General features: G+C 39.5%; 2 long non-coding RNA genes across 2 annotated transcripts in view; one reads left to right on the top strand and one right to left on the bottom strand.

Moving 5' to 3' along the window:
- Nucleotides 1-4,968, bottom strand: part of LOC117937812 — a 20,916-nt gene extending 15,948 nt beyond the window's left edge. The window contains exons 1-2 of the long non-coding RNA XR_004655256.1: nt 4,851-4,968; nt 1,820-1,821 (exon numbers count right to left, since the gene is read on the bottom strand). This is a non-coding gene — a long non-coding RNA (uncharacterized LOC117937812). The remainder of the gene's footprint in view (nt 1-1,819; nt 1,822-4,850) is intronic.
- LOC117937813 overlaps nt 1-18,616 on the top strand; it is a 63,931-nt gene that overhangs the window by 10,644 nt on the left and 34,671 nt on the right. The window lies entirely within an intron of this gene.

Here is an 18,616-nt window from a genome sequence, read left to right on the forward strand (position 1 = left end):
AAGTGTGATACTAAATTGCTGACTACCCCTTTAATACCATTCAAGACAAGTGTTACTATAGTGTTTCCCATACATAGGTTATACTTGGACGCCCCACCCAGGTAGATTGATGCCGCCTAGGCAGATAAAATCTGAATAAAGATTGTTTCCAATCAACACTTTGATTTTGTAGCAAACAGACAGACCAGCGGCCTACAGCCCTCCCCCTTTGTGATGCTGCACGCCGCAGTGTTCACTTCAGCCTCAGAGCCAGGCTTACGTTAGTAGCACGTTAGTAGTAGCATGCTGCTTGTTGTGTTGTGGCTTCCCGAGGGATTAAACTGTAGAAACACCACAGCCACACCGTACATCATTTACACAGTCTGGTTGTTAACCCTCACCGTGGCAGTGTGTTCCGCTTGAGCTGATCTATATTTGGGAGTTAACCTGAGCTGAACATTGCTTACCAAGCCTTCAGTTAACATTCTCTCCTGGCCTATAGTGTAACATTATTTCATTGTAACGTCGTCACATCCCACGCCACCCAACACCACCACAAGTAAAGTCTCAACCAGTGGGAAACACTCTATTCCCTGTAATAAAAGACCTGTAAAACGTTTAGGAGCTCAGGCGGGTACCAATCATAGATCTTGTTGCTAGTGCGCCCTTTTTTGGGCTTACTGATTGTGCCTTTTATCACTAGGTCATCCTGCCACCCTGTTTGACACAGGCCTTTATGTTTCAAACCACTCTACCCACTCCAAACATCCTGCGAGTGAAGAACATGTCAACTGAGAGCTTTAAAATGTAAGGGTCCAATTTGGTCATTTCTCCTCTTTGAAGACACAGTGACATAATTTCATCCAGCTAGTTCTCAACCAGAGAGGCAAGTTGCGGTTTCTCTGCTGAGTGTGTCAGAAATAGCAACCGAGAGCACTTCCTCCAATAAGCCTGAATTAGATACGAGTCATAGACCAGGATGAACCTCAATGTTGACAAAATGGAATGATTAAAGCTCTCGGAAACTCCATTGTTCATTTTCTAGTTTTACGTTAATTTATGAGGGCTCTTATAATACTGACGATGGCGCGTTCTCCCAGACGCACAATACACAGGTCAAGTTAGCATCCTACATCCTGCTGCCCGTTTATACATTCAAACCACATAGATGTGGCTGTAAAAGTCTTTCATGTCTCAGAAGAGGCAGACTATAAATGTATGACAGTGCTAGTCTTTGCACCTGCACCTCCATGGTCCGAGTGTCTGCGAGATGGTAGCAATTTTCTAGATATCTCATGTCGGCTCTGATACTAGCACTCCGTCCTTTTTATTCTCTGCTAGCAGCGTTCCGCTCTCTTTGCCCATTGTGTGGGTCCAGAGGAAGAATATGAAGTTGGCTGATACTGAGCAAGCTTGATTGGTGTCTCGAATCATTTGGGATTGACCACAGCGCTAGTTTCTACGTGTCTGACATTTCAGAGCGACATGAAGCCAGGCCTGTCACACTGATAACGTCCCTTGTGGTGAGGTTGCAAGCAAAACACTGACTTTATTTATTTCTCATTAATCCCATGCAGTCAAGGTGGCGGCTGCGTATGGAGATTGTCCCGTTTGCTGTATCTTTGTTCGCTTTCTCATTGCTATCACAATGTTACACCTTGTATTAAAAGTTGAGCATTTTACTGTGAAGCTCTTATATTCTACGTGCTAGCACCCAACTTTTGAACTAAAAGGTTGTGATCATGTGTGCAAGTGGAGAATTGTAAAGCTTCAAGGAGTGAAATGCTCATCCCCCATTCCCAACTGGGAGCGAGGGTTGAGCATAATTGGGGAGAAAAACGACTGCCGTCCAGTTGGTGGTAGACCCTAGAGTAAAAGCTCAGGTTTTGTCTACACTGCCGCCTCTGAAAGTAGCATACTCCTTGTTTATGGTTGTGGAGCTTGCGGTTTTAAAATTCCAATGAGGCTTTATCCAGTGCTGTCTTTATCAGGCCGGATAATTTAAGTGCACCCAGGGAGCAGGAGACTTCCTTCACTGTGCAGCAGGGGGCCAGTATCGTAGTAGTGTTCTTGATCTTCAAGCCTCCTCACTGGCCTTTGTGAAAGTGCAGTCTCTGAAGACCCAGGTCATAATGAAATCATTTATTCATAGCTTTTGATCAATATCATTTTAGTTATGGAGTATTATGACAGGCTTTCTCAAGGGCTCTTACACTTTAATGGAATTACTTTTCAGAATTTGTTGCGGTTTTCCTTAATGATAACATCCAAGTCCATTTCTGTCATTTCTTGATTTATTATAATTCATTTTAAGGATATGAGATGCCCATTTGGCTGCCAGCCATGATACTTTACATGTACGGCTAGATTTAACAGCAAAATGTCTGAATATTGACTGGAAGAGTTCATATTTTAATCGTTTTGAATGTTTTTGGAAAGGAGATTAATAGGCCTGATCATTGGCAAGAGCTGTGCAGAGATGGTTGTTGGCTTAGAAACTGATTTTTATCAATTTAAGAATATAAAAATATGAAGAATTTATTGGTATCACATTTTAGATTGGTTACTTTATTTACCTTTTTCTCACATACACAGTGTATGTTCAAATGTGCATTTTAATGACTGTGATCCCTATGAACCAAAGTAATTGAGGAACAGCAACTTAGTAGTGGAAAGTAACTTAAGAACTGTACAGTACACATTTGACGTACTTATTTACTTTCCTCCACTACATTTGTATGACTCGTGTAGTTACCAAGATTGCTCATATAGCACATTATGAATATGACACATTGTTTTAGATAAAAGTAACCAACAACCCATATATAAGATACTTAAAATTAGCAGTAACACTGTTTCACAGGTTTGGTTATTTCCTATTCCTTTTACAGGAATTCCTGGAAAGATATATAGTGTTGTACAAATTATAGGGCAAGTATAGAAAATATTCTGAGACAGTTATTTTTTTATTACATGGCCTTGAAAAATACTCGATTCTGATTGATCAATTATAGCATTTTACGGCCTGTTATTTCTGAATAGCAGGCCGCTGCTATGAATAACAGGCTGTTGCTATGGATGCAGTTCTGATCATAGACTCTAGAAGACCATATTTAAGTCAAGAAAATAATTTTCAAATATTTAGTAAGTAGTAAGGAATAAGCGAGATAATGTGGAGCGAGCTGGTCATTATGATTATTTCACTTTTGATACTTTAAGTACATTTTGTTCATAATACTTATGTACTTTTAATTTAAATCACTTTTGCAATGCATGACTTTTACTGTTAATGGCACATTTCTACATTGTGATAATTAAAGAAATCAAGAATGACCATAGTTCCTTTGCTGCTCCTGACAAAGACTTGATGCTAAGTAAGTTGAACAATATTCTGGTCCTTTCTTGCTCAGACCAACCATACAATGGTCACAGAGCTGCACTTCACTCGGAGAGTGTTTATCTACACATGCACAGCAAGGTAGACATACTGTAACGGTTGAGCTCCCATCCTGCTGGATGTATTTTAAATTGAACTTTTTCATGTGCTGATTCATCATTAATGAGCATTCCTTGTTTTCTGAGCATACCGTATGGTGCTCTGCTGGGGCTCTGCATCCCATATGACACGGCGCCCAGGAGAACATACAGTTTGCCTGTTAACATCGCTGGGCTCTTGTGGGTGATTGAATATTACTCCATCAACTACAAACTTAGCATAAATGCACAGCCAGATACGTTGATTACCTCTGCAACGGAGGTTATGTTTTCGGCTCAGTTTGTCTCTTGGTTGCTTGGTTTGTCAGCAGGACTAAAGAAAAACTACTGGTCCGTCGTCTGATTTTCATGAAACTTGCTGGCATCATATTCAGGGTTTGAGGTTGCATACAGTATTTGCATATCGTAGAAGAGTGGACAATAGCCTTGGCAGTGTTCTGCGTTCTCTGAGTGCTCTCCTAATTATTATATGGAATATTACACATTAAACTCACAGTTAGAGTGATTTTTCCCTCTGTAATGTTACTTATGCAATTTAGAAATTTATTTTTCATTTCACTGTCTAATTATAGTTCGAAAATACTTAGTCTAGAGACAGTTAATGTTTACATACATTTTGAAACTATGACAACTAATCTGCCGCTAAGATAGACTTAATATTTTAATATTTGATATAATTTCTTTATTTACCCCATTGCAAATTACTTCATTTTATAATTAGAAGAACTATATGTAAAACACATTTCCAAGTATTTGTTCTGTTTTGAAACATTTATTGTTTAACACTCATTTTTTTTATTTATTTAATGTGTCTTTGCATTTCCTAGGTTTTGTTTTCTACATAATTGCAAATTAATTTAGGATTGTTAACGCAATTGTTGCTTAAAACAGAACGTTATACAACAATTAATCATGAAACAACATGATTAGACTAGAAAAGCACAGTGATTCAAATTAACAGCATTAATTACACATTTTGGACGGTGTATGTGATCACCTTAGTATATTATGTAAACACACAAATAAACCTCGGAAATTGAATGAGATCTTATTAGATGAAGTATTCTGCATGCATTTGTGGCGTTGTCTATTAGGATAGCACTGTAGCTGTAACAGCTGTAATTAAATGCAGGTAGCTAATTTGCTATAATCGGACTAAAATGTGATTATGTGCAAATGTACAGGATATTTGAGTTTGATTTAAAAAAAAAAATAAGACTCTTAAGATCATAAGATAGTAAACTTTGTCCTGTTAAAGGTGCACTATGAGTCCCTGCAAGGTCACTTCTTTTGACGTTCCAAGTAAATTTAATACGAAACACAACAAGCTCTCCCCTCCCCCCACGTTTCCGTAACTGTCATGACTAACGGACTACCTGTCACTAACACCCACCCCATCCCACAACCGTCTTGTTGGTGATTGGCTGGAACGTGGTTTGTTGTGTTTAGGTGCCGATCCTGTGCCCCTAGTGTTTGTTGACGTTTACGACCCCTGTGTGGAGCTTGGGCTTATCCATGGTGTGTTCAGGGAGAGGCAGCGATGCCTACAATTCAAGACCATGAAATCGCGCTGAAACCATGCAGGAACTCGTGGTGCATGTTTAAGTTGATCTATTTATATTTATATACAAGGAAAGTGTGCATATTTAGTACAACCCAAGGACTTCTAACAGGAGGAATGATTTTGTTTACAATAAAGAAAGTTGTTTAAGTATTTCCCCCATGTTTTTCAATTCTCTCAGTGGATCTCAATAGCAACTGTACATGTTTGAAGTAAAAAGGTGTGAGTTTTGTGCTTGCGATGAATGTAGAAGGCGCTTAAATAATGAGAAGATTCATGGAGTTTGAAATGTGTTATTTCTAAGCCCCTCCATTTCCACTTCCTCAGTCTCTCTGTATCTTTCAATCACGCTGAATGCAGTGAGAGAACACATTTATCATTAGAATTTAATTCCCTGTTTCATTGTGGTCTCTCTGCAGCTCGGCTGTATCACTGACAAGGTCTGTCTCTCACGCTAAAATAACCGAATTACCAACATAGAAAACGGGAGACTATGGATTCCACCATTATTGCCATGGCAACATGAGCTGGAAGGACGAGCTGCCGGTTTGATATTGCACTCAGAGCCTCAGCTCACTCTTGTTAAGAGGATGGGAGATCAGACCATTGTGTTCTCTGGAAAATAGGGGGGTAAAAGCATTGCCTCTTTTTGTGTCCAAGCCTTCACGAGATATAATCTCAACTATGAGAGGTGGCAAGGTTTTCTAAATAAGCCGTTTCCCACATCGAAACAAGATGATGTTTTAAAGGGGTATACCAATGTGGCACCTGTGCTTAGAGAATGCACACTACACTTGAATGTAGATTTTCTTTTATAGCCAGACATATTTGTTTCTGATGCTAACACATAATGAAACTTAAATAAAAGGATAAGGAAAGATGCTAACAAAGCATCGGAAGATGACCCAGATGGCACATGTATAGAGAATTGAGGTATTTTTCTTATTCTTATTCAATCAGTCAGTTTCTAGGTTCTTATGTTTGTATTTTATAGTCATAGTTAATATTTCATTATGATCTACTGCACTGTTCAATCCCTGCACCATTCACTTTTTCACACACTCTACCACAGTACCTTACCTTATCATGGTCATTGCATTTCTGTGAGTGATTTTTATATTTATTCATATGCATCTGTGATATATGTGTGTATATGTGTATGTTGTGTTATGGTTATCATGCTACTGGATGCTTAAATTTCCTTTGGGATGACTAAAGTATCTATCTATCTATCTACATTTTCTAGTTTTTTTGTGGTATTGCTGTGTGTTCTGCTTTTAAAGAACCAGTGTGTAATGTCTTTAGTTGTTTATTATCTATATTAGTGTTGAGTGGCCAGATAGCTCAGTTAGTTAAGCGGCCGTCCATGTAAAGAGGTTTGCTCCTTGAACGCAGCTGGCCCGGGTTGGGCTCCGACCTGCCGCCCTTTGCTGCATGTCATTCCCCCCCCCCCCTCTCTCTCTCCTGCAGAGCTGTCCTGTAGAGGCTGAAAATGCCCAAAAGGTGTTACCCGTTTTATAAATATTTACCACCACCACCAATTACTCAATTACTTATCAAGTGTTCCTTTTGGCTTGAAAATTAACTTTTGCGGGTGCCCAAATAGCTCAATTGGTGGAGCGGGTTCCCATATATAGAGGTTTGCTCCTTGACGCAGCGGGCCCGAGTTCGGCACCGGACTGCGGCCCTTTGCTGCATGTTGTTCCCCCTCTCTCTCACCTTTCACTTCTTCACCTCTCCTGTCATTGAAGGCTTAAAATGCCCCAAAAAATAATCTTTAAAAAGAAGAAGAAATTTAACATTTGCATTTGCATGAAGTGGGGTAGATTCCCAATATTCATGCGCCATATTGAAATACGTTAGCCGGTAAGGGACATACAAGACATTGTGCTCCGCCTTTTGCATTTTCGCTGTCACATGATAAACTCCTTAGTGCTGCCAATGCTGCTAATGTGTATTGTCGCTTACCGGCCCCGACAAGTTTGAAGAAAGAAACATGGCGGACCACAGGTATTCAAAATCCAAATTTCAGGAACCGGAGACTTCTTCTTCACCCAGAAAAAGAAATAGGATATCGTAAAGAGCGGCTTTCTGAAGTGTGAAGGCTACCATAGCTGTAATACATATTTTGAACAGCGTAGTGCAATTGAGTTGACTGCAAGAGATGATCTCAACGCTAGATGGGAGAAATTCCTAGATATGAAACCTTTATGTCATGAATTGGACCTCACAAGTATAGTAAAAAAAACAAAAAAAAGATTTCTTGAAATAGCTCACTCCAGGATTGTGCGCACGCAGTAAACATTTAAAGGTCCCATGTCATGAAAACTTCACTTAATGAGGTTTTTTAACATTAATGTGTTCTCTCAGCCTGCCCATGTTCCCCCAGTGGCTAGAAATGGGGATAGGTGTAGACGGAGCCCTGGGTATCCTGCTCTGCCTTAGAGGCCTTCGGCCTGAGAAAAAATGAAAGCTTCGATGGGCCCATCTGGAATCTACCTCTACTTTCTCTGCTTTGCCCGCCCACAGAATTTTGCCCACCCATGAGAGAGAGACATCATGGCTTTCAAACGAGCAAAGTGGCAGTTGGTCAAGTCCACACCCCCAGCCCCCCGTCCTCAAAAGCTACAGACTCAGAAATGGCACTTACTAAGGAATGCTCATTGTGGGACTGGCTCTGGTGGCTTTAATTCTGCACCAAGGCTGAATTTTGGGAAAGAGACTTCAGATACAGTATTATGGGACAAGTAAGGTCTACGTACTGTATATGAAAGCATCCAAAGAGCATCATGTCATGGGACCTTCAATAAGCATGTAATCAAATGAAATAATTGTGTCAGCTGTAGCCGTCGACCCCAAGAGTCCGGTCGATGATCGCAACATTGCATATGTTATCAGAAATTGACTTCTTGTCATGATGCATTCAGGATGTTTCAGTCACAAATTTGCTGTAGCTGCAGGCAACTGGTGTTTGCATTGTTGAACATTTTTACAATAGAATAATGTAAAAATGTCCAATAAATGATAACAAGAGGAGGTAAAATGCCAGGAAAACTGTTAAAGGATAGCAGATAAATTAATTTACTTTTATGCAGAATCAAAATACACTTGAAGAGAAGCTTTTCAAGTTGTTTGATATTTGCCATTGTCAAGATAAAAGTCTGAGAGTGGGGGTGGAAAATAAAAACTGGTTGTAGTAATAGTACCAATAAAAAAAAAAAAATTATCTTTTCATTTTATTACTATTGAGAGCCACCCTAGCTGTTTTTCCCTGATTCCGGTCTTTATGCTAAGCTAAGCAACTGCCGGCTCCAGCCTTTGTGTTGTTATGAGAGTGGTATCGATGTACTCATCTAAGTCTCGTTAAAAAAAGTGTATTTAAAAAAAAAAGTCAAATTATTCCTTTTAAAGCTTTAATTGGTCCTTTCTAAATGAATAAAGGTAGAACAAATGAATATAGTGGCAGCACTATCAAACTATTGTTTAATATTGCTCCACAAAGTGGAAGATACTTAAAGTGAAAGCTGAACAATATAATTTGATTGAACTGAGTCGCAGACAACCCTAAACAGCTCTTTAAAGAGATGTTGCATTTGCTGAAAATTGATTAGTTTGAGGCCTCGCTGGAAACAAGAGACACCTTTCAGTGCTCACATTAAGATTGATGCTTTAACTGACATAACCACGGCAAAAATCTTTTCCACCAATGGCCCATTTCAAATTAAAATCCAATTACAAATGCTTATTACCGTAAACAAACACCACATTAGCATCAGATATGCAAATGAGTATCATATCAGTGTGATAAATCACTTTGCATTAGATGAGAGGGACCCACTGATGTGTCAGTAACAGCCTTTCTTTTGTTCACTCTGAATGTGTGGAAACCACCCAGCACAGTTATTTGCAGCAAATATTGTGTCTGAGGGCTGTTATTTGCAGCAAATATAATTCCCATTAAATATTCATTCATAAACCAATGTACCAGACACATTCTTTTCATCCTATTTGGCTCACCAGAAATACTAGCTCACACACAAAGATGACTCAGAAATGAGTTGTGGTTTCTTTTGGGTCCTTGCAATTAAGTCTGAACTGGTATGTGCTGCAAACCAGGGACTTAAAAAAGTGCTATTTCAAAGTGGCTGTCAAACAGGAGCTGACAGTACTGTAGGGAGAGGCTGTAATTTAAAGTTCTTGAGAAGCAATGCCTTATGTGTTTTTAAGGTATCATTGTTAGTTTGGAATATACAGGTATTCACAATATTCAGTGGCAGGACACCACAGGGAAAATCCGAACACTTTGTACTGATAAAGCCCATATAAATTTCCACAAAACGTGGAGGCAGGAGCAAGAAGGATATTTACAAATTATTTTTTAGTAGAGTTAAGTGGCACAACAGAGCATTTGTGTTTCAAAGGTCTTAACTGTTTTTCGAAGATTGCTAACTGAATTTTTGGGTTCCACAAAACAGTTTAAAAACCCAATATGGGTTTATTATGTACAAACAAGTCTCTGCCCTGCTACTGTAGAAGCTCTGTTGGGTATCAACTAGTGAACGTGCTAACAACTGCTAACATGTTAATAATGTTTAGCATGTTGACCATCTTAGTTTTGTGTGTTAGCATGCTAACAGAGTTTAAATTGGCTCCAAACACAAGGTACTGCTGGGGCTGATCAGCACATAATTAGTGCAGGTAATTTTGTCAGAAACCAAAGCATTTGACAAACAAAGGTTTGACGAGTCTATGGCCCTAGTTGAAAGTCAGAGATTACCAATATTACAATCATTATGACATGAATGTCTGTACCAAATTTGATTTCAATATAGTTGTGGGGACAACCACAAATGTCAGCCTTATGGTGGCATGAGAGGAAGAGATAGGGGATCACCAAAGTCATTAGGATTTCTCCTCTGGGGACCATGAATTTCTGAAAAAGATTTCATGGCAATCCACATAATAATTCAAGATAGTAGCAAAGTGGTAAACCGAGCAACCTGCAGGACCATCATTAGAGCCACGCTGCTAGAGTGGAAAAAAGCACACCGCTTACAACTCTTTCAAGATTATTTTTTTTCTAATTCTGCATTGACATAACCGATTAAAATAAGTGTTGTACGTGAAATGTTTCTTTTTGCAACACATAAGAATTATTTTGGGTAGAAAGCTACTAGTCTCATTAAGTATGGTTGCTGCCCTCGCCAACTGAAGGAAAGGGTCTTCACCTTACGTCAGCGTCAAAGTTCTTTTAAATAAAAAAAATGTAGAAAGCGAAGTTGCAGGACAATGGTCCACCTAAAGTCCAGTTCACACCAAAGATTTGCGACAAGATGAGTTGAAACTTGTAACTTCTTGCAACAAGCCAGAAGCAAAAGGCTGCAACATATTGCAAAATATTAGAGTTTTTGTGTTAGTTGAACGAGAATATCAGTAGAAAACTGCACTTTAAAATGTTAAATGCCATTCTTTTTTAGTGGTGCCTTTAATGTTCAATTCAATGTTCTATTTGTTCAATAAAAGAATGTTGAAAATGATTTCCTTACATCTACTATATCTAATAATTACAGGAAAGTCTGTTATTCGCATGCCTCTCAAACCGTTAGTCCAATGGATTTCAAACTTGACAGGTGATTTGCTATGGGCACCTGTAAGTGCAGTGCCAAGTTTGATGTTTTTTGAATTCTAAATGCAAAATATATTGTTAAATATATATTGGTAAAAGAAGCACAAATTGGCTTTTTCCGCTCTCACCCCCCTGTCACACTGCACACTGAGTGAGCACAGCGCAGGACCAGACACTGAGAGGGTCAAAGAAAGCAGCGGACTGCACCTCACCTCAGACCCACAAAAATGTGCATAGCCCTACTTTGGACTGTCTGTGACTTTTGAATAAACAAACGACAATTCCCAAATTTTAGGGCGTTTCAGAATCCCACACATGCAATGCACAACCATCTACAGACAACAAGTGGCGGACAGAGCGGGATGCCACTTATAGGCAGGCTACCAGACACTGTTTTTGAGTCACATTGTTGCAATTATCACATGATGATGATGCATTACCTGAAATTAAAATGAAAGACCTAACGTCTACTGCCACACTGACAACAGTAAACATGGTAAACAGACTTCATTTATATAGCATTTATAATGCAATTTTACATGTTTCATATCTTACCATTACAGTAAATCTATTGCAGTTTCGGGCCCTTTTACCTCGGGCCCCCAGGCATTTGCCTACCTTCCTAATGGTAAAGTCTGCTCTTGTTTTTCCCTGGGAACCAAATTGTATTTTATTGGTGTTTCTGACTGATTTGCTGCGGCTTGGGTATGCAACACAACTTTGTCACAGCAGGTGTATGTATGCCATTGGAATCAGGACCTAAGGAATGTCAGTGTCGATGGTGAAGTTTTTGGTTCTCAAGACAGCTGTAAGCAGCAACAACACAGGCCAAGCAATTGGTAAAAAAAAGTATGACAGAGTAGCAGTTTGTATTTTATTCAGAGATGAGGTCCCAACACAACAAACAAAACAACTCTAGATGCAACCTAAAACTTTCCTAAACCAAAACAAAATGCAAAAAAAGACAAAGCTCTAACGCAAGCTTCTACTATAAAAACAGGAGAAAAAAGTAACAAACAAAAAATAACTTCTCCCTCCTACCATCTGCTGCTGGCAGCACAAAACAAGGCTGTTACAGTAATTACACTATCTTCTATCTATCTTTAAATCGCATCACACAGATTTACTGAGGCACATGTTGGGAATGACAGAATGAAGAGAGAGGTGCGTGTTCTTATCCGATAGGGATTTAAAATGGCTGCTGTCCTCTAGGCAACCAATCAGGAGGCAGCAAGCAGCTCTGCTGGACCAATCCGGTGTGCACACTTGTTTTCCATTACCTGTGTACTCACTGGAGATCACCTGCTATTGCAGGGTGAGAGACATAATACATAAAATGACCTCAGGGTCATAACAATTGGTAGACTGGCTCCTACCATTGCTGGACCTTCCCTACAGTTTGCAGTTGCTGTTTGACCTTCTAAAGCTCATTCACATCTAGCATTACCTGATAAACTACTTTACATTCATGTTAGCAATGAAAAGGAAGATGTCATATGACAGGGCAGGGCATTTGGGGAAGGTAAAAATGTCCACCTAAGCAGCATTTTCTGTATAGTATAAAAACCACCTTTCTTAATTTCCTCTGAGTGTCAGCTTTACGAGGGAATTCATATCTACCAACTGCCATGTGGGTCTCTACAACAGCACTGACATCATGAGTGACTGTAGCTGGGCACCTTGATAACAAAGAAATATTTGGAGATTTTCTACGTTGTTTACTGTATTCACAATTAGGGATGCACCAAATCCAGATTTTTAGGGGTTCCGCCAAATACCCAGTCCACTAGTTAAGATTCTGCAGAATCTGAAACCGAATACTGAATCCTCCTCCCATCCTCAGTCCATTAACACAGTAAATATACTAATGCAGAAAACAACGTCCACAGCCTCTTAAATAATTAAATGTGACATCTTGAGGTTTAATTCATACGCTCTTTTCAAATCGTACGAAAGCCCATCACTATTGCCAGGTGAGTGACAATTTTGTCTGGCAAATTTCCGCTAACCAGTGTACGATGAAGGCATGTTGGGTGGGTGGAATTAGAAAGCTAACGTTAGCTAACGAGCAGTAGCCAGCCGGTCGCTCCACTCCCGCTGTAGGGAGACGCTTTTACCGAGAGAACAGCTGACAGCCTGGGAGAGGCACTGTCTGGTTAACACAAGTTTTCAGCGTCCTTGACTGTGACTGTACCTGAAGTTGCTGCATTTTGGCTTCTATCTGTAGATTCCTCCATGCACAACTCGTATTCTTTTGGTTGTTTCATGCGCAGGTGTTTTGGTCCTAGCGCCACAGGACAGGTCGGCATTGCGGGTTGGGCGTATTGCTCGGCTTGGGGTCGCCTTCTTCTGGCTGGTGGTGTTGCCGGCTGGCGCCTTTTCTGCTCGCGAGTTCCATTTTCACTTTCTCACAGCCTACTGCATTGAGCGGTGAACCTATGTCAACACCATCCCATAATCAACGGCGGTGTCATTATGTCGACCAGCGTTGCGCGCATAGTGCAAGTGTAGTGTCCTCACTCAAAATACTGAAAAAAAAAGTGGGCTGGAATTGCCTCCACAAGGATCTCAAAGACTATTCCACAACTCATCGAATACCAACGCGCTGTCATGGCGTAGGCGTTGGATACAAACAATCAGGGCCCACACATGCACTGACATGCATGTGTGGCTGGACTGGCTATCAAAACAAGGAAACAGAGAAGCATTCTCTGTTCAGGACGCCGTTACTCCATTAACACCATCAATTTGTATAGCAAATATTTGTTTGCTGCTACATTAAAGTGCTGATTGGCGAGTACAGCTCAGTTTTAATTTGTGTATTCCATTAGCATTCAGTGCGGTTTAGCCATCCAAAGTTCTGATCCACCGCTGCCAACAAATTCATTCTGTAAGCAAAAGCTTTCATTTTTCAGGGGATGAATTTGATATCAGTGACAGTAAGTTCCTTGATATGGAACATTTTAATGAATGCAAACACAGGGAACAAAATGGCCTTTGTTGGCAGTGATTATTCCATACAGATTGTTTATACTTGGGATGTGCTTACTGTAGCTTGGCGTTTTAGATTATGTTTGCATATAATGTCCCTACAGTAAGTGGTGTCCTTACTGTCTGCCTAAACCTGCCCACCAGGAATTCATTTCTGGATAATGCAAAACAGGTGCAGAGAGAGAAAGCCTATTTCCATCAGAAAGGACCTGAGTGTCTTTTGTTAAATATGGTGACTGTCATTCGTTCAGGCATGTTGGAAAATGATTAGGATTTGAGAAAGTTGAATAACGTAATCTTTAATAATCTACATGTTTAGGTTATTTTAGTCTTGATCTATTGCTGTACCTTTTGGCGGATGCACAGACATATTGAAATACATTTAACCTTCAGTTATTTCCCATTTACCTCCTGTTGAGATAATACTTTAGTAATTATAACCCTCAGCAGGACTCCAAAACCTAAACAATTAAAAGGCTTAATATCCAACAAATCCTCAGCAGGACTAAGCTTCCGGCTAACATTAATGGAAGGTCTAGCAGAGCATTCAGGTGTACCTTTGATAAATGGCCTCTTCTTAAATTTAATTTTCTTTTTTTACTAATACACAATAGGTTATCCACATTGTTAGACACTTCTTTCTAAATTTGCAAACACCTACTCAGCAAAGCCTGAGGAAATTAACCCCAGTTGTTAGAGAATTAATTGGGAAAGAAAAAAGCCACTGGTATTGTAGCCTTCCTGGAAGCTGGGTGTCCCAGTAAGCCTCAGGTGAAAGTACTTTTACTTTGATTATAAATACTAAGGTTTCATGTAAGCTCTCTGCAAGACAGGAAAGTGGCCATAGCAACAGGTGTCTCTTGCTATGGCTGCATCATTACCATTTTGATATGCAGTGTGGTGCCTAAAAGTGATGGATATATTGTGCCTATTGTGTTTCATAACACTGTCCTGGATACCTAATTTGCCTCAAGCAGCAGGTTTCAGAGGGAGAGCAGGAACTCCTAGAAGCGGCAACCAGACTGATAACAAAAACCTAAAGCCACTTTCAGTTTTAGACTGCAGATGATTTTATATGTCTTGAATTTGTTCTTGTTTTGCTTTTATACATTTTGTTCTTATGTTGACCTTAACCTTTAAATATATAAGCCAACCAAACCTTGAATAGCCAGTTTATTGTTCCTGTGATACACAGTAGGGCCTCTAACTGGAAACTAATTTCTGCTCGTAAAACCCATACTTTACTAACTTGAATAACCATGGCACTGTTGCCGGCTCTGGAATTGACATGACTGTTGAGTGTGTGGTGAGAATTTTACTCAAATTTTTTTTTTAAAAGAAGCCTAGCCTAAACCTTTACCAATCCTTAATCATGTTGTTATGACATCATTAGCCCTCAGCGCTTGAGTATGGTCTGGTTACACCACTTTGGGAATAGGGGAAAAACCGATATGGCTTGTCTGTATTTCTTAAACCAATCATTTACAGTAGACAACCATTTAATACATTAAATAAATTGTTGTCGACAACTACAACTTTCCTGTGGGCACCTGTAACAGGAGGCTGGTGTATACACCGGTGTTGAATATATATGTATATATATATATATATATATATATATATATATATATATATAGTAAAACAAAGCTGGAATAAAATGTCTTCATATTGTTGTAATGTCTTCTTTATAGTGGTCAGCTATCAACTCATCAGTGGAATAAATCTAATTTCTAGGGATGATAATGTTTGCAAGCTTACCTTTTGTTGTTAAGTGTACTGTATGGAAGGAAAAAGTGCGCTTCCTTGGAATAAAGAAAAAATTTAACATCCGTAAAACCCTGTCTCATCCACAGCTCTTTAGTGTTGTTTTTCTCTTTATAATTCAGACCTAGCCTCGGGGGAAGACACTGCTCTGGGCGTGTTTGGCCAACTTAACTATCTCTGACTGGTTCACAGGGACAGCTATTAACCTTTCTTCTCAAAGGGGTCGTAGGAAACAAAACACACACAGAAACCCTGGATGTATGGCCTATTGGAAAGTTACTTTCCCCCTGTCCTTTGCCTGGACGCTGTAGCGTATCATCCAATAAAGCATAATGTCAGGTTAATTTGACAGGGTTATTGCTAGGTAGTGGTTATCAGCAGATTATGCTGAACAGATAATCAGAACAGGTGCTAAGCTGTGGGCAGTAGATTGTGTCGTATACATGTTATCAAAACATTTCCATATTAAATTAAAGCTAAAAAAGAATTAAATGCCAAAACCATCCTTTCCTGACTATGCCTAACAATTATAGATACAAAAATCCAAACATTTCTTGGAAGAGAAGTAAACCACCCTCAAAGGCTTTTCTGCAGTATCCATTGCTATATTGCCAAAAGCAATCATCTGCATTTCAAAATCAGTATTGATCAGTTCTCGATATCGGGCGATACCCACAGCTCCCGTATTGAATCTGGGCAACAAAAAAAAAAGGTGGATCGGTGCATCCCTAACTTGTAGCTTAATCTGTGATAAATAAGTAAGGGGTCTATAAAAGGGATTTTGCGATGTTTTGCAAAGCACCCATGCATTTAAGGATTAAAATACTTTTGTTAAAGGCAACAAACTTCAATAAACACTTGATCAATGAAATGTAATAATCGACTGACCCCATTTCTAGAGGTGGGAATCTCTCGGCACCTTACGATTCGATTCCTATTCAGAGGCCAGCGATTCGATTCTAAACTGATCATGGATGCATCTTATTGCAACAATTTCTTTATGTACATTTCCATGCGTGATTTAAAATAATCTCTCGCCTAAACTATAAGCGGTTGTCCATTATCCCATCCTCTTTGAGTCACTTTGTTTTCTTATTTGTTCATTTCTGGAGATAGTAACTTTTAAATAAAAATCAACACATTTAAAAAAAATTATAATCGATTATTAACTTAGCAGAATCAAGCATTGAATCGTTCTAGAGTGAATCTCGATGCATCTAAGAGTTGATTATTTTTCCCACCCCTACCATTTTCCTGCCTGAATTATTTTAGATATTAACTTTGCTTTCCTTATACAGCAGCTAGTGCCTCTGAAGCTAAATGATTACATTCCTCTCCTCATTACATCTCTCCTGAAGGGCAGATTTTCGAGTCAATGCTGCCACGTCCATTCTAACTTTTCCCGTCTGCAAAATTAAAGGTTTCAATTAAGTTAACTTCAGCTCTCGCACCGACAGATGGGCATTAGATAGATGTTTCCTCATCTGTCATTTTTAGGACTGCCAGGGCGTGTTCCAAACAATGTGGTCAGCTATCTTCCCCCTAGAATGTAAAGAGGCGAAACTTCTCTGCCAGCTGCACAATTAGTCTGGAAAAACCATCTATGTGTAAGAATTGTAGATCACATGCCAGTCTACTATAGTAACTTTCCACGAAAAAAACAAAATGACCTTGGTAGAAAATGATTCCATATGACAAATGAATAGGCTGCGGGTATGTTTTCTCTGACAGGGATGAAAAAGATGTGTTTAAAAGTTTACATATTTCATAGAAGTTTGGTCGCACCCCAATTAATGCTTAGGAAAGTATATCTTATATATTCTATAATAACTCCATGTTCTTCTTTTCCACCACATTTGTATTGTAGGGAACCTTACATTTTACGCTAACCTCACCTCAGTGCTTCATAAAGGCTAGACTGCCTAAGCAGGTGGTCGAGCTTGGCTCTGTTAGAATTTGAGCTCTGTCAATCAGCGGCAGCATCAATGTGAGGGATCCTCTGGCGGTACTGATTGATTTGGAGGTCTATCTCATCTTAGACCTCTGAGTGTTTTCTCCACTTGGAGCCATGGGTTATAAACCGTCGCGAATCCCTTAAAATTGTTTTTCTCCTCACCATCAGATAGAGGGAAACTGGGGTTTTGTTTGCCATTTCATTTTAATAAGACAGATGAGAGAGAGAGAGGGGCAGAGAGACCAGGCTGACTGTGGGCCATATTGCGAAGAATCAATGGACTATTAGAGCCTGAAGCCAGGCATACAAATGCATCTATCTTGAGCTAAGAGATACAGAGGTCAGACATGACACTGGAAAGATATGTGCTCCTGTCAGATCTGTGGCAATACTGTTGTCGTGCCTCTTCTGGCAGAGTTAAGCCTTTGTTTTTAATGGCACTATAGGTCAATGTGGACATAACTGTCAACCACCCACCACTGCCATGACTGGCAATGTTTCATTGCTATTGCATCACAGGGAAAATACATTCACAAGCATTTTGCTTGCATATCTGAATACAATGTGCCATTAACTCCATTCTCTCTGCAGTGGATGCACTGCAGATTTGCATCATTCCTTTTTTGAGTTCAGAATGAAACAAAAAATCTCAAGAGCCAGCAGGATTGCAAACAACAACGAAAGAAACATTATAATTGGCTTATTGTATAAAATCCAATTTAAACTCTCTTCTTCTTGTAGTAGTGAGATGGTCAGGGTGAACGGTGGGAGTATGCATCAGATTTTGACACCAGACAGCAGGGTTTGACTCTCAAGTCCTGCTAAGGTGGCCAGATGAGAATAAATCGCCAAAATGATTTATTTTATTAGTATTTTATGATTTTTATTCAGGAATTCAACTGTCATGTAAATCAGAAAACACAAATAAAAAAATCAGCTTAGCAGCAGCTATTTTGTTACACATGGAGTCATCTTCCAGCTTAAAGAAGGATGAGCCCAGAGTGGTGGTCTGTACAGTTGTGTTGTTAGTTATATACTAGTGTGCCCGTATAAATGGAGCGCCACAGGGGACTTTGGAATAGTGACTCAGCATTGCTGAGCTCTTGAAATGCATGTTGTAGACTCTTGCTTTTGCTCCCTTGCTGCTGTCTTTTCATGTGTTACGCTAAATTTTAAAAGTGGCCCTTCCGTCCTAATTATGCATTTAAATAAAAGTTTGACTCGGGTACATTCACAAAAAGTTGAT

The sequence above is a fragment of the Etheostoma cragini genome, chromosome 22, assembly GCF_013103735.1.
Source record: "Etheostoma cragini isolate CJK2018 chromosome 22, CSU_Ecrag_1.0, whole genome shotgun sequence".
Taxonomy (NCBI): Eukaryota; Metazoa; Chordata; class Actinopteri; order Perciformes; family Percidae; genus Etheostoma; species Etheostoma cragini.